Raw genomic sequence first — 17,922 nt, 5'->3', positions numbered from 1 at the left:
ATTTGAAGGTGTCACAATTGTTGGAAGTGTCCATCATCACACCAAGTTTAAAGAAACCCAATAAAGGGGGGTGTTAAACATGTCATAGCTGATTGTATGATATGCATTTTGTATATATGTAACTGATGTACGTAATTCACTCTCTTTCGTCCCTCGAGGTCTAGAGGTGCACGTCGCGGGGCGTGAGACTGAGTTGGCCAACTGAGACTATTTGCTTTGCAATAAACCCTAGCTTTGGGAATACAACCTCGTGTCTGGCGTATCTATCGTGTGTGGTGACTTGCCTTGTTTCCATAGACGTAAGGGACCCCTAGGGGCCCCTTTCAGCTTTAGAGAAAAGGCACCCTTTATTGTGCATGTGATTGCACTCATACTGGGGCTCGCGCACCTCTACGCGCCTTCTTTCGAAGCGCCCACAGCGGCAATGAACCCGTGAAAGGCTTGGCTTGCCTGCGGGATGCTGGAGCGATGGAATCGCCTTAGAGAGCGCAGCGGGGGGCCCTAAAAGTGAGTAAGATACTCACAGTGTCTGGCTGTGCTCTCTAGCATTCTGCCTGGAGACATAATTCACTCCTACGTATTGTGGCATGCCTAAATACATATATCCATTTTGTGCAACTGAAAACAATGCATTTCATACGTTGTGCAGACCTAATGTTCCATGTATCCACATAAAATAATTTACATTCAACAAAATCACTTAACAAAATAACGTTATGGAGCTAACAGATATGCTACTTATCTTCTGGAAGAGCAGAAAAAGATGAGGAAAGGACCTGGGCAGGAAGTAGTTCATGGAGGCCAGAGACAGAATATAGGCATGGGACTACCAGAGACGTTAGGGTTCATGGGATGTGTAGTTTTGGAAGTTTTTTTTATCTGTTTGAAGTTTAAAACATATATGAAGTTATTTATTATAATAAATATGAAGTTATAAATCTGCTGGAAGAGTAGAAATAAAGGAGGTTGAAGCATAATGCTCACCTCCATAGAATGCGATTTAGAGTGCAAGAAAATAAATAAATAAACCAGAGAAGTAGTTTAAGATGTCATAACACAATAATCAGGTGTTGTAGCTGGCCACTGAGTCCTGTAGGGTATTTTGTGGAGATTTGGGGCCTGACGGTATTTTATTACCGCCGAAAAATAACTTAGCAATAATCACTCTTTGTATTCAGATTTGGCCATGTGCAACAATAATACAATGGACAAGCATTATTTCAGCACCCGGACCTGCATATTTGGTATACGTGGTTGGTGGTATTTTGGTGAGCATAATTCCCTTGTTTTATTTGTGGCCCCAATGTCCAGAATCCCTTAACTTTGCTTAGATTTTTAGTGTGATCACTAGAGAGACCTCAGACCTGCATTCTAGGAATACCACATTTCCAGTGATAGTGTTGGTGTGCCACCATGGGCGAACTCACTGACTTATTTACGACAGAGAGCTATATGTGGTAGTCTTGTGGTAATTTCCACTACCTTATATACGGTAGGGAGCTATGTTCAGAGAGTCTCTCTTCCCGTTGGCTCATGTACCTCCAACAAGCTATGCTACAGTCACTCACAATTATTCATACTGATTCTGACATGCACACATCTGTCTTAAAATGACCATTGCACTGTTTAAAAATCTCCCCACATCATCGGCATTGTAATGGTAAATAGAAAATAAAACACCCGTCTGTTTTCAAATATTTTCTGTATTATAAAAGCTGCATTTAGACACGATCTCATTCTTTACAGAAATAAATAAAATGGTACAGTCAAAGCATTGTCTATGACACACTGCAAAGAGCGTGGCGGAGAACAGAACTCAAATTGCAACATTGGTATTTGATTAAGACACGCACAGGAATCCTACACTGACTGCATATTACCGTACACACTCAGCTCCCACACTTCTCATTACCTTATCTTTTTAGTTGTTCTCTTTGTGAATGTGGCTCTCTTGGATTAACTCCAGCAAAAAGGAACGCTTGCCTTCTCAAGCCGGGGTCATTGCCTGGAATTCTCAGCTTTTTCAGATAGGAATGCCTCAGCCAGTTGAAAGGTTTTTCTTTCAGCTCTCCCCAATCTCGACTGCAGCAGGACACAGGAATCTGCATTCAGTCAGGACCCCACAGCCAGGTCGTCTCCCCAGTAGTGCAGAAAGATGTCTGCCTGTCTTTTTCCTTGATACTGCCCACTAAAACTCTCCTCTCAGCCCTCTGTATGACGTGTCCCAATGAAATCCATCATCTCTCATCCTCCTACTCTTCAACAATAGCTTCGCTTATACATTTGCAATTGTTGCAAATCTGACTTCCTTCTTCCTGCAGTTACTGTGCACAAAAACACGGAGAATCAGGCAGAGAAGAGAAGAGAAAAAAAATCTGCACACACATTTAAATGGTTTTCAGAGTATGCCTAATTCTGCAGTGGAGAACACATTTTATTAGTGGGTTATGTTAAATAAGGTTTTATTAGTCAGGTTAATTGTTAATAGGTTAGCTGTTAATTTTCAAATGTGTCTCTAGCAATATAGGCATTTCAGGTGAAAAATAGTGTGCATTTTTAAATGAGCACGTGTGCTTTTAACTGTAAAAATAGATTTGCATCTTATATGTTAAAATCGTTTTTGACTGAATAGCCTGTCTTTCCTTGTTAATCTGCTAACCCATATAGCAATGCACCGCACCCTTGTGGTGGTGGTGCTGCAAAAAAAAATGTGCTACTTGTGCAGTAGCGCTGTACTCTGTGCTGTTTGCTAAATATCCTTACAGTCCTAAATAGGGAGTCTGAACACAAACTGGGACGTCAGGCTGCCAGCTAGAACTGAAACAAAGGAGAACAAAACGGGAAGAGATGAAGATTGACAAAATTCAGGAAAGGCCTCAACAGCTCCTGTCATTTCTTAACATAGATCTGTAAATAGCAGTGCTATTCGCTGTGGCTACCTATCCATTTCCAGTGTTATTCTTTAACTCACACAAGTAAGTTCTCACCTTAAACAGGCGGCCACCCAGCACTTTACAAGTAGGAATCCTGCAGCAGGACCGACACAGCACTTCAGCCTTCGATAGAGTACCTTGTAATTAGGCAATAACATATTTTATTAAAGTGCTTTGAAGCAGGAAGAATCTGGCATGATGTACTAATTAAGAACCCTAATTGCGGTTATCCTTTTGTCAAAGGTGTTGCACAGCATTTTCTATCCAGACACATAGATATGAAGACATATATAAATGAATAATAAAAGACAAAACAGTACTCCATGTCTCCCTGTGCACATCTGCAAGCAAAAGGCTTGCCAAAAATGACAATGTCCTCTAATTTGATATATCAGCTAAATCTTCCTTGAGGCTCATAAATCAGGTTTGCTATTCAGGATAGGCAATCTGTCATAATTGTACCGGCCCTTGACAGAGAAACTACAAGCTGGCATCCGAATGTTCCTTTGGAAACACCTGTATCACGTGTACGAATGTTAATCAAAATCTGTCGGTAAAAGACCCTCGGGGTTCTCATGTTTCAGACACATTAGTAGATCCCAAACCTCCTACAGTCTCTTCAGTACAGCCCCTCAATGAGGACGCATGATGTGAGGTTTGTGTGTAGTTATGTCTCATCAAGCGGTGCACCTCCTCCAATTTTTGTGCCAAACATAAGCTGTCTGCTTTGTGTATCTCAGTAAAACACTCACATGAAGAATGACCTTCATATTTTGCTCTCAATTTACTGTGCTCCTGACGTTAATGACAACAGTCACTTCTGCTATTGACTCGGCCAGGGCTATTTATCACAGCAAAAGGCCTTCTTTGCAGGAATTTCGCGGCTGCCTCGTAATTTTCAGCTAATATTCGCGCGTGTTATGGCAAGTTGAGTGATCTTTTTTGCCGGGAAGTGAAGAACAGATATTCAAGCTTGACCTTTACTGCCAGGGAGTTTTCAGGATTGATGCATTCATTCCTTCCTCTAATAAATCGTTTGGAACTGTTTCTCGTGACATAATATCCAGGTCGTCATTTAGGGGTCGCCAATGGTCATGACTGCGACCCCTGAGGTCTCCCTTGCTACCCATTTTTTTCTTGCAATGTCCTGGGCTGTGGCCAGCGCCATGCTGCTCTTTGATTATGGAGTGGCTGGCTTTCTTGTTCAGGCCTCTAAAAAATTAAAAAAGAAGAAAAAAAGAACAGGGTTTCCAGAAGTCTAACACTCAGCAGTGACACTGAATAAGAAAGAATAGGAATACCAAATAATTTGTCTTTCTGGAATTCTAACCAATAATTGCTAGACTCTTTAAAGGTTTACCTCAGGCAAACCTCAGGGGGTGATTCACTGATTTAGCCCCTTGTTAAACACCTCAACTCAGCCTTTCATCCTTCTGAAGTTGATAAATCATTACCAACACAGGTTGGGTGATATTGTATGAATTTTTGTTCTATTTAAAGCGCTTATGCGTAAGTGCTATATAATAGCATATCACTATCATTTGTCCAGGGACGGCTGCTTGCATTCACAGTAATTTGGTCATATGGGCCTATACACCCATCTTAACGATACATATGATGATCCATTCTTGTACGAAATGTATATCACATTATAATGATATTGTAATCATATTTTCCGAAGTGTACTTAGGAACAATGATATGTGATGCCACTTCCTGTTGTGAAAAGTCGTGTTCCATCGCTTCACGAGAAAAGTACAGGCAAAAGAAGCATATTGTAATGTATTATTGGCACTTTTTGTTCTGCTTCACCCAACCAAATCTCTCCTTTTCCTGTGTGTGTGAATAATAGATGCCTGAAGTGTGTATGATGGGTAGAGAGAATGGGGCACCGTACAGCAAGACAGTTTGGACTTCCTGCTAAATTGGATACACTTCTTCAGGAAGTGGGAAGTTGGAGTAGCAGCAATTGGATTAAGTTAAATGGAGACAAGATGGAGGTCTTGGTGGTGGGTCCCTCTCCTGATCCCCCTTCTTCGCTGCGGTCGGCTGCTTGGTGGCCCCTGGAGCTTGGGCCTTGCCCTTCACCTGTTTCCCAGGTGAAGAACCTTCAGTTCGTGTTCTCTGGGTAGCTATCTGCTGCAGCCCAGGTCAGTTCCTTTTGTAAAACTGGCTATTTCCAATTAAGGGATCTACAGGAGGGTTTGCCTTGTCTTTCCTATGCATCTCACGCCTTGAAACACTTGTGTATAGGCGCGTTATAAATGCCATATCATATCATATCATCTCTGCCCCTTTGTGGTTTTCTCTAAATCGCATAGGGAACTGAAATTCTCTGTTGTTGGCTTAAATGTTTTACATTCTCCACCGCCTTCAGTTATTGCACAATCCTGTGGCCCGTATAGCTACGGATACTCTCTAAGGCTCCCACAGCTCTCCTGTATCACACTCACTACACTGGCTGTCACTTCAAAAATTGATTACGTTTAAATTCCTTTGCATTATTCACTGCCCCTATTATAGCTTGGGTGTAGAGTATTTGCAGGAGAAGTTCCAACCTTATGTGCCTGCCCATTCTCTTGGCTCGAGTGATGCTTGCCTCCTTGTCATTCCCTGACTCCGACATGGTCGGATGGGTGGTCACTCATTTTCCATCCTAGCGGCCAAATTGTGGAACGCTCTTCCCTTCTCTCTCTTCGAGTCACGGAAGATCATCTCAGTTTCCGGCGACTTCTTAAAACCCCTTTATTTTAGTCTTTCTCCAATCCTGTTGTGTCCTTAAAACCCCTTTATTTTAGTCTTTCTCCAATCCTGTTGTGTCCTCCAGCGCCATGATGCCTCTGGAGAATGTGCGCTTTCAAAAAATCAATAACATAACAGAACACCAAGTCTGTAGGATGCGTGTGCACAAACCACAGAGCATACAACATTCCGGCCCCCTTCCTGTGGGTGTGGCATGGTGTTTCTATTCTGACAAGTTTAACTTCTTTCTGGATTTGGTCAGCTTTCACTGGGGACATCAACTTTGGAAGGTGGACCCTCCTCTTTCCACCTCTACCCTGCCCAACGTGGGTGCTAGGCCTGAAATGGCAGAGCCATGCTTCTGCCCAGAACAACTTCATGGAAAACGTCCCTTTCCTGAGATGACTCTTTCTGTGCATCTATGTTCAGAAGGACCAGCACAGGGGAATTGACTGCCCTTTACCCTGGCCTATAGCTCTGGCTCTTGATCACTTGCTACCTTGGCAAGAGGTCCTGGCAACTACCTCTACTGAAACGTACGTCTTACATGGAGCAGGATAGGCACACTACACTGCCCTAATGTACTGACATTTATGAATGCATCTTTCGTTGGTTGCAGTTATGTTATGGTAAGCTTACCTGAGCGTCAGACTATACCAGTCTACAACCTGTCGGCTCCCATGATCCCTCACCATGAACTTTGATCATTAAGGCTGAAGGGAGTGGTACTCCAATTACATCTGGAGAGGCCAAGTTTGGAGACCACTGGACTGTACTGTATGCTGCTGCATCCTTATTGGCCTGATCGTCTGATTGTGTGATGGATTTTCTTCTTGCTCGGTTTGTGTTTTGTGTTCATTCAGTACTGTAGGTTGCACATACAGAGTATGTGTTTACAGTGACCCTGGTGTTGTAATGTGTACTGTATACTAACTACTCTCCCTGATCGTATTTCTTCCTCACACAGTCATTGGAAACCATCATTTGAACGCAGGGACTTACACTGTGTGAATGTAAAATCTATGATATATGATATGATGTATTTATAATGCGCCTGTACATGAGTGATTCTAGGCGCGACAAGATAAGGAGGGGGAAACAAAGAGAGGAAAAAATGCATTGTTCTTAAAATAAATACTTAAACTCACCTTGTGGTGCCATCTCCTACTGATATCGGCCGACGATGTGGGTGCAAACAAGCCATTCCTTTACTTTAAGGGATATATCATTTTTAATACTAGGCCTGGTGCACTAATGAATGACAGAACGGTACTAGATTCAAAAATAAGGGATGTTAAAAGGTGATAAACCCTTTAGTCAGAAAGTTAAGTTTGTATAAGAGCAACATGCGTGTTTTCCTAGCTGGGGTGATCCCATGAGCAGGTTATCACGGTATGACTGCAAAGCAGTGATTAGCCAATTGACATGATTTTTGGAGATTTAACCAACTCTAACTTGTGAGGTGCAAGCCAAAAATGGAGGAAAGAAAACGTGCCAACACATATGGGAAAGAGCAGCTGGCAAAGTTCAATGTCTGAATGTGCCAAGACGTTCAACCTTCATAGAGAGGCTAATTTGGGATGGGTGCAGGGAGGAGGTATGTTGAGGTAGGTTTCATACTAATACAGGTATGCACAGAAGGTGTTTTAATGCTGGAATGCTAGGTCCTTTATGTAATCTTGTTTTTAATGTGGAAAGCAGGGGCATTCCGCCAGATTAAGAAAGGATGTTTTGAGAATTGAAATGAAGAACATGGAAGAGTGTAGAAAGAAATGAGCTGATATTTCAAGTGTCCTGACCTGATGACCCTGGTTCTTGTGGTTCCATTGTTCTATCAGCCCATGTCCATAAACGCATGGCTGCTGGGGGATCGCTGTATACTTTTATTTCTGATGTTGTGTATGTGGAAGTCAGGTGCATCCCTTAATGGTTCATTTATGAGGGGTTCAAAAACCACATAGGTGGCTATAGCTTCCCACTGTAGTTTAAATGGAAGGGGAACCTTGGTGTGGCTGTAGGGCTCACAGTGCGGTTCATCCTTGTTTGGATGCAAACTTCGAAAGGGTTTGGTACAAGGATGACCCCAAATGCTGCTACTCCTATAATTCAGTTAAAGATTCATCATCCATTGGAATGAACAGGCAGTGACTCATTGACAGATGTACTGCACTGAAGGCATGTGTTCACAGAAGTATTTTGAGAGGTGGAGCAAGACCAGTGGTGGACAAGGTCAGCCCTGTGTCACGCATGATGAAGAAAGTACCCAAGGAAGAACTGAATAGGGTGCTTGCAGCTGGCACAGTTGTGGAAAGTGCCAGCTCTGCATGACTTGACTCTGTGCTTACAGTAACTGAGACATCAGGCATGTTCTGATTTCTGCCTGTCATAGGGATTTTAATAAACAACATTTGGGTAGATATATATGTGCTCCTCCTAACATTAATTAAATCTTAGTTATGCTGGGAAGTGCTTTAGCTTTTAGTGTAATTGATATTTCATCAGTTTACCACGAAATTGCAGTAGCTGATGATTCCAGTCCTTTAATTTAGTTCACCAGGCCCATAGCGATATATCGTTCCAATAGGATGCTGTTTGGTCATACGTCAGCAGCAGTGGTTTTTAAGATTTTGTGAAATATATGTCCTGATTTGCCCGCTTGCTGCTCATTCCCATGAATTAATGAAATGAGCAAGTTGGTGCCAGGGAGCAGTTCCGTGTTCACTTATACGTATGTGGCTCCCTGTCGCAAAAGTTTTGTAATTTGCACGGCAGAGTGGAAAGGTTCAGGGCAAAAGGTGATGTAATCATGTGCATGCTGCCTTTTGCCCTGCACTTTTGTACTCTGCCGACCAAAGTGAGTAAACACTGTCTGGTATGATCGCATGCTAAGCAGCATTTACTTTTTACTGTGAGCATCGCTTGCCATGCAGGCATGGCAAGCAGCGCTCAAAATTACAATTAAACCCTCACCACATGCTTGCAATTTCAATTGTGAACACTGCTTACCATGCAAGCAGCATTAAGCAGGTATCCATTGTAAATGTTACTTGGCATGCGTGCATGGTAAGCAGTGGTCACAATTACAATTAAACCCTACCCGACATGCAAGCATGTCTGGCAGGCTTTAATTGTAATTATAAACACTTTCTGCCAGAAGTTACAATGGATCCCTACGGGGTGTGACTACTAAAGCAGCCGGACCCCAAAGGGATCTCCAGCATTTGCACTGGCAAGAAAATCCACACCGGTTTAAATGCTGGAGCTTTTTGGAGTTGGGGAGGAAGGAGGTGGTGGTGGAATACAACTTTGGTTTCTACTCCTCTTCTCAGCCATACAAATGAATGAAAATGTGGTGTGGCGTGAATTGAAGGTATCAAAGCCTTACACGTGGAATTTACACCTTCCATTCTTTATGCCACTATAGTAAATACATTCCAAAGAGGCAAGCCTTGGGGGCTTACTGGTATTGATCTAAAGCTTTCTGAGTCCATGTACAATTTCTACTCTGATTCACACCCTTTTGGGGATGGTGTCAACAATAATGCCTTTTAATCCTAAAGACTTCATTTCCGAAATGCCTAGCACACCTCACACTGCATCGCTTCAACCCTTGCAGGTCAAGTAATGGGAGAGGATGTTGAACATCTGTAGCCAGCTGGTTCTAGCATTGATCAGACCTCAGGTCTCAGGCAGTTGATTATTAGTATTTTATAAAAGCCTAAGTTTGCTTCATTCCAGCATTAGTCATTGGAGCAGTGTTTCTTTTGTGACTGACCCAATTATTTCCTAACCCTGGACCTGATTTTCTTAAAATTCCTAAATGTTGAGTTTTCTGTGTGCTGCTGGGTTTGCATGCTTCTTGGGTTAAACTGTTTAGCCTTTTCTTGTTCCTTTGTCATCATTATCCTATTGCACCCTTTTATTCTGAACCAAAGCATTTAATGTGCATATAGTTCTCTAGCTGAGCGCTGTACCCCATTTGAGTTTTGGACCTACCACTCTGTTTTCTTATTAGAAATGGACAGTTCATCAATATATATCACCAGTAGTTTGTTTTCAAAATCTCTTCAATATGCAACCAAGGCAATCATGTGTAGCACTGTCTAGAATTTCATTGCAAGGTTTCTCCATGTCTGTGACGGAATTCTATCTGTGAGAGTGAAATAGCCTGAGCTTTTTTGAATTTTAGAAATATAATGATGTAGGTAATTCAGTATCTGGAAGTGTGCTCTACTATTCAGACCCTATTTTCATATGTCTTCATGCATAAAAGCATAGTGAACACATGTACCTTGCTCGGACACTGTATGCACCTACCCAGCAGGTGCCTGTCAGTAGGAAGAAAGCTAGTTCAAAGGTCAAGTGCACACTCCTAATCACAGCTGGTGTATCCCAAATATCCAACAGATAGGGGTGGCTTTTTAACTAAATGCACACCTTGTTCAAAATCGACTTATTGTGTTCCATAGGTCTGCTGGCAGTTGTAAAAACTAAATAGAAGGAATCTGTTTTTCACATGGTGGCTACTGAGACTATAGGCTGTGTGATGAATCTGGCGTCGTCATCAATCCTTTCCCAGGGAAGGCTCTCCCCATGTAGAAAAGGAAAGGCAGAAGCTACCTGATCCTGACCCTGGGAGTGGCTATCTGCGGGAGTACCACATGAGGGGAGAAGAACCTTACGGAGTAGGAGGGACTTGCCAGATGATAGATTTTATTCCCCTCTTTCTTTAGAGGATACCTATAACGCTGAAATTCCCCAAGTCTCCATGACCTATTTTAGTGTTACACTAGAACGTCCTAGAGGTAAACATGTATACTCTTGTTATGGTCGTCCTTCCCTGTATATTGTTTACAATGTTGATAATCAGCTAAATCAGCTTAAATTGGACCGTTTCAGTAATTCTAACCTTTATTTTGTCACAGGCAAGGAAAAGGGTGTGACGAAGAAGAGTAGGGTGGACTTCATCAACATGCCCTTCAGAGGAAATACTGAGACAAGGAAGAGCAATGTGCAATCCTGGCTAAACCAAACACTGAGATGAGGAAGAGGACCAGAGTGATGAAGATTACCAGATCCATGAAGCCCACACTGTTCTCTAGTTGTTGTAGGGAGTTGCACAGTAGTGGGACGTTTAAATACCTGACTGCTGTAGGAGAAGAGAGAGCTAGAAACTGGAGAGGCACCTGACTTGTGCTGACACTGTTGAGGACTCCGAAGGCAAGCAGGCTGCAGAGCACAGTGCAGAGGCCAGCAGGCATGGTGTGCAGGCACGCCAAACTGGGAGAAGTTCGATGCTTTTTGACAAAGGGCACCCGGACCTGCCAAACTCAGAGGTAAGTGAAGCAGGATGTGAACAGCTCGCCACGCAAGACCAGTCAATGGATAGGAAGTGCAGCTTCTGGGGAAACACAAGGAACATTGAAGACGCCACCCATAAATAGTAAGGCCACAGAGAGTGAGTGGGTTACCGGGGAGCGTCTAAGTGAATATTGTGTACTCATACCATGCTAGAGCACCCAAGAGTTAATATTACTGATACAAACTTTGTTGAAGGAACAAGCCAAAGTAAAGGCAGAGTGAAGATTACTGATACGAACATTGTCGAAGAAATACGCCTAAGAAAAGGCAGAGTGAAGATTACTGATATGAACATTGTTGAAGGAACAAACCTAAGAAAAGGCAAAGTGAATATTACTGATTCAAACTTTGTCAAAGGAACAAGCCTAAGTAAATGCAGTGTGAATATTACTGATAAGAACATTGTTGAAGGAATGAGCCTAGGAAAAGACAAAGTGAATATTACTGATTCAAACATTGTTAAAGGAACACGACTTAGTGAAAGCAGCGCAAGTATTATCAATCTGAGCATCGTTGAGAGAAAGAGCCTAAGTAAAGGCAGTAGAGGTATTACCCATATGAACATTGTTGAGAGAAAGCCTAAGTAAAAGCAGTGCAAGTATTACTGATACAAACCTAGTGGAGACAACAATCCTAAGTAAAGGCAGGGCAAGTATTTTAACACAAACATTGTTGAGAGAAAGAACTTGAGCAAAGGCAGTGAAATCATTGCAAGCACAAAGAGTGTTACAGGCAAACACCTAGACAAAGGCTATGTAAGTAATAAAGGGCGCAGACCCAATATTGGATCATTGTTGTAAGCTGGATAAAAGAGAAAGTGAAGCAAAGAGCGGGGAATCCCTGTCAGGTTAGTGAACCAGGCAACCAGTGAGGCTGGGATTCACACCCAAGCAAGAAAGTGACACCACCCTGGCAGGCGAGTAAACCAGGGGTAACAAGCATAAAGGATAAAAAAGGGAAGGTTCACCCCCCTTTTACATCAACAACAAACAATACCCTGGCAGGAGAGTATACCAGGAAATGGAAGAAGGATTGACAGAGCCCAAGGTGTCAAACACCTCTATATGTGAAAGTGTGTATCGAATAAGTAAAGAGTCATGCCCCTTTAAGGATTCAAGAGAACTATGCGAGAACTGTGAGAAAACATTTTAAAGATCACTAGATACAATCTAGGTGAGGGGAAGCCCCTTTGTTTGTGAAATGTTGTTTTCTTTTCATTTGTGCGCCTTATAACAAGAATAAGCTATACCTTTATAGCTCAAAGAAATCCACATTTTCACCTTGTATTTAGTTTAGAATGTAAGGGTCAGTTTAGGGTTTTGGATACAGTTCTGAGGACTGTTTATTTAACATCCTGATAAGACGTTACTTAGTTTTGTTGAGGTAAGGAAGCCCCTCATAGAGTTAGGGATAGCTAGAATTTCACCAACCCCTCTTATTATTTTGTTAATAAACGTATATAACCAAAATGTAACATGCCACTGTATCCGAGCCTTACCACTGACCCCTTACAGTTTATACAGTCACAAGCAATTGATGTTATTTTTTTGTCTGCTTGGTGAGTAGTCATTCATAACAGGGTCTGATTTATATTAAACTGTCTGGGCTGGCTGCAGCCATAACAACAATGTTGATGCCTCCCTGGAGAAGGCTTGCCACATACTCCAGGGAAGAAGAACAATCTTTGTGGGCATAACTTTGATCCTTTACTTTAAAGTCAATGGGCCTCATTACGAGGTGGGCGGTAAGTGATTACCGGCACCTCTAAGGGCACCGGTTCTGGTAATCCCTTACCGCCCTACTGCGAGTTCCCTTTGCTGCTCCTTCCTTAACGCCTGGATTTTTAAGGCGTTAAGGACGGGACCCGCAAAGGGACTCTCTAGAGCTAATAACGGTACCGCAAATTGCGGTACCGTTATTAGCACCTTCCCCATTACCATTGAGCACTATGGGGGCTCAAATGGGAATGGGGAATGGCCCTGGTGAATGGGTAATTATTGGTCCCGCCAACTTTGGAATGGACAGGTAATTGCTCCATTCACCAGGGCAGAGTCGGAACGAGTTTGGAGGCAGCCATGGCGCTAATAGCGCCATGGCTGCCTCCAACCTCATAATGAGGCCCAATGATGTCATTACAATGTCTACCTCTCACCAGGTTGCTGATTACTGGTGTCCTTTTGATGTAGTCAGATGGAGGAAAGGGGTGAAGTTAGAGTAGTCCAGGAGATAACTTCAGTCCATAGAGATGACAGACGATCTTGGATTTTGCTAGAGCACCCAAACCTTTTATCTGACTCTCAACTTTCTCCAGACCAAGCACTCTGGGGATGACATCAGAAGGAAAATGAAAATTGTTGCAGCAGTCTGGGTTGGATGCATTTCGGTGCTGAACTGCCCAAGGGCAGGACAAAGACTGATATGTTTGGGATATTTCTTCTCTGTGAAAGATAGTGAGCTAAAGACTTTGAGCAAATCTCTCATAACCAGGACTAATGTCTGGCAGAGGGACTCCCAGGACCCCCCCCTTTGTTAATTTTCATATTTAAGTAACTTTGTGTCTCAGCATGAGTTACTAAGGAAATCCAGACGTGGACCCCATGCTCACTACTCTTAGAGAGGCACAGCTCCTCCCTACTGATGAGGTCCAACCAGACCGAAACACGTGTCTGGGGATGCTGTTGGTACTTGTTGGGGTAATTTCCTGGAGGGGCCGGCAGGGCGGTCCGCGGACCTCCGGGGTAGGGAAGGCCCCAACTCCTCCTGCGTCCCAAAGGAGTATGAGGCACACACAAGAGCAATGAGTTACTGCTGTTTATTACATAAAACAGGCAGGGACGAGCTCTCAGGTCACGGGCATCCGGGAGGCCTCTCGATCATGATGGGTTCACAGGCCCTTTTTCTAGGTGTATGACGCGCTACGTGCATCATCTGGGAGAACTAGCCCCAAACCTAACGCCACCTCGGGTTGGTTCCCTGAGTGTTAGGGTCAATATAGATACATATAGGAAAGATTGTTAGTGGTGGAGGAAGGGTCAGGTGGTACGCTTGGGCCATCCCTAATAATCGCTACAAGAGAATTGTTACAAGGGGACAATTAGTGATTGGCTAAACTATAATGGCATCAATGGTGGGCTCCTCATGTTCTGATTGGTCCACCCGCGAGCCCCCAAGCCTGGGACTATTACTGTTCCCAGCTCGCGTTGTGCCTGGTGCTGGCAACAAAGTATGACTATGTGTCAGTGGCAGACAATGGACAGGTCTGACTATTAGCTGGTGTGCGTGCCTTTCCCATCGCTGCCGGTGTCCAAATTGCCACTTCTTTGTTGCAGTCTGTGTCCCAGACATGAGACCCCAGCGCTTCCCTGGTCCATGGGGCTTGGCATCGTATCAGGTCAGCCTTGTCACGTGTTGTGAGACTGTGGCTGGAGCAGAATTATGAGCATTTGATTTGTATTTCGGCTCTGGAAGCGTTCAGCAGAGGCAGGTGTAACCTTGGCCAGGGGAGCGCGGCATGTAGATTGCAACATTGCAGCCTTGGCTGTGGGCTCTTGTCGGGGCTCGTTCTGTGTGATCAGCATCTTGCAGCTTTGTCTGAGCTGCTCCGGTCTGGGGACTTTGCGGCCTACCTTGGCCTGGTTTATGGGTGGCGGTACATAGTCTATGTTATGGGGGTCGCGAGGGGCGTTGGAGACTCATATTCATTAGTCCATATAGAGGGTTACATCTTCATGGTTTTAGTAGTGAGGAACCGTCTGCAAGCATGTACACAAGCTCTTCTGGCATCTTGCGTTTCTGTGGTACTGTAGTTGGCCTATGTGAAAAAGCAACAATGCATGTGGGAGTGTGAGTAGTCCTCTACGTCATAGCACTGAGTATGTTCTTCGTGTGGATTGGTATGTGTGTGTGACCAATGTGCTTGGTGGCACGTGTGTTCGTGTCCACTGGCTATGTCGTCATGGCATCTCTAACGATGGTGGTATTTTGTGGTTGCTGTTTAGTCGAGTTGATCCATATGGTCGGTATCGGCTTCACCTGAGGCTCCGGCACGTGGTTTGATTGACGGGCAGCTTCCCTGGCTGTGTGGGGAATGGCCACAGTGGATCTTGACGTCTGGAGTGGCCGTGAGTGGGTCGAATCCCTCTTGCGGTGGGTGTTTGGGTTGTGACATCCTAGGCCATTGTCTGGATGAGAATCGGGGAAAGGGATTGTCCCATTTTCCCTCTTCCGCCCTCCCTCTGATCGACTTGTTGACCACAAAATTATCCACTCTCTTGTCTCCTCGTACTCGCCATACCTTCCTTATTCCGGCGAAGTGTCCGTACCGGTTCACATGATCTTCAAATGACCAGTACATATAAACACATCCGCCACTGGGTTTACAATAAACCCATTTCACAACATAGCTTTTCAGGTTCCTTGGGTTCTCAACCTTTATTGATGTGGGTAAAAGTCGACTTCTACTATCTGCTGTCGCAGCCGTTCACGCTCCTTAATAATGACGTCTGTGTGTTGGTCATCTTCAGCTGGCATTAGGATGTGCATACCAATCATTTCTTCAGCAGTACATTTGGACCATTCCTTCCATACCTTTATCTCCATCTCAAAAGCCATTCCTAACATTTTGCATCCTGCCATAACCTTAAGACCATCTGAGAGCCATCCAGGACCAGATTTAAGAGAACCAGCTACCATCTTTCTTCACTCCCTTTGCTTCTTCTTCCATCTTGGCGTGCATCTTGGCCAGCTGTGATACTGCCTCAGATAGCATGCCGTTGTCCTCGTCGTTGGCAGGAATAAACGTGCAACACTAGCTGCCAATTTTTGCACAAACACCTCCTTCCATTGCTGTCAGGAGGTCCAGCACATATCTATTCTGTAAGGCCACCATCCTGATCACCCTTAGCTCTTCCTTTATCGCGTTGAATCTGTTAACTGTGGAATTTATTGTCATCATTAGCTCCCATCTTGTTATCTGTAGCCACTTCGCATTTGCATATGCCTATACCCCTGGATGTACAATGGAGGAAAAGAACATTGCCGCTCTGCTAAATAGTCTGTGTGCTGTTGGAATGTCACTCAGGGCTGTTTCTGACTTTCCCCACAGTGGTTCTCCATGTCTTTTTACTCTGGATAGGTGAGTAGTGTTGTTCTGTTGCTTACCTCCTCCCATCTTCAGTGACCTTTCCTTCCTTTTATTTCCTTCGTCCATTTTAGGGAAGTTCTCCATGTTAACGTGTTTTTGCGGTACTACCAGTGATGGTACGTTGATGTGTAACATGGTGCACACTCCATTCCACAACGGTGGCAAGCTGTTGTATGCCTTCGATCTGCAGGCCCAATAGTGGTCCATTAGAACTGCTGTTCCTGCACCCCCTCAGGAATCTTTATTGTTCTTTCGCAGCCTTCATTTGCTCCAACGTCAACTTCTCCATCATACTGGTAACACAGTGTTGGTACTGTGAGTGGGAGTATTGTTATGGGTTCCTCATCTTTATCTAACCATGTCACCAGTGCCGCACTCTTTGTCCATTCCTTGCAACATTTGTCATTTTCTTCTTGCACTATCATCACCGGTGACTTTGCCAAGGTCAACACTTTGCTTCCCACAACTCTGTCCACCCATCCACCTTTAGTGTACACCTTGCCATATATTAATATCAGTGGCCTTTCCCAGCATCCTGGTTCTCCAGCAACTTCTTTTGCGTATCACTCGCATGATAGGTACTTCTTCTGTAACTTCTGTAACATGTACCTTATTCTGTCTCTCCTTTGTTGGGTCCCTCTGTTATGTACTTGAGCCCTTTGGTCTGCTGCCACGATTCATCATACATTGGTAGTGTTTTGATGAAGTTATCTTCATAGGGGTACGTTGATCTTGATTTACATCTTAGTGTTGCTCTTTTCCCTTCGAATCGCCCACGTGTTTGGAACAATGCTAGATACAAGAAGCATTTAACAGTTGTTGCAGGTACTTCAGTTGCCCCAAATGTACTTGAGGTGCTTAAGGCGTATGGGATCAATGAGCACACAGAGCAGTAGTCCTTAGTCGTATCCTTACCAATTTTGGACATGTGCTTGTACCACATGTTGTTAGAAATGTGTGCGGATACTGTGAGATATGTGTCCACCCTATGTACGTGAATAGAAACACTACATTTATCCATCTTTATGTTGGGCCCCATACTACTTGTACCACCTGACACTGTGCTTGTTGCAGCCATGGTAGGGGATATGTTAGTAGAGGGAGATGCCATCAAATAGAAAACATAGTAGGCCTGCCAGACAGCAGCAGTAAACAGACCAGTGGTGAAAAATATCCACGGGTAGCATTTACTCCTGGGCAGTATAGTTCTTGTCTTTTGTTACATACACAATAACAGTGCGCAATACCTGCATGTGCGAGACAAAAAAGAGAAGAGAGCATGCCCGTGTTTACACAGTGTGGTGTATATTGCAGATTGTTTGACAATGTTCTTCATTAGCTTCTTGTTGGTAGGAGTTAATTTTAGCTAGCTTATGTGCTTTGTCCGGGATCTCGTGATCATGGGCTGGGCTATGGGTGATTGGTCGTTTATGTCCCTTTGTGTATCTAGTGTCTGCACTGTGTCGATGTTGTTGTCAGTTGCCGTTGCGGAAGCGTTGGCCCCTTCGCTGAGGTGAGGGAGGGTCTGTGCTTTGTAGGGCTTGATGTCGTGGATGTCTGTCCATACGTCTTTGCCCTTTATCTTTATGGCTCTAGGAGCTACCTTGTCCACCACGTGTGGGTCTGTAAATCTAGGATTGTTCCATGTTCGTCGATAATTTTTCAGGAGAACCTGGTCTCCCTCTTTCACTGTCCACTGTGCTGGTTGTTCCTGTTCCTTGTTGGTTGCTTCTCCTTGCTGATA

Source organism: Ambystoma mexicanum, chromosome 6p (assembly GCF_040938575.1).
Source record: "Ambystoma mexicanum isolate Mex_15411 chromosome 6p, UKY_AmexF1_1, whole genome shotgun sequence".
Taxonomy (NCBI): Eukaryota; Metazoa; Chordata; class Amphibia; order Caudata; family Ambystomatidae; genus Ambystoma; species Ambystoma mexicanum.
The sequence above is the reverse complement of the archived record's forward strand: the minus strand, read 5'-3'. Positions refer to the sequence as shown.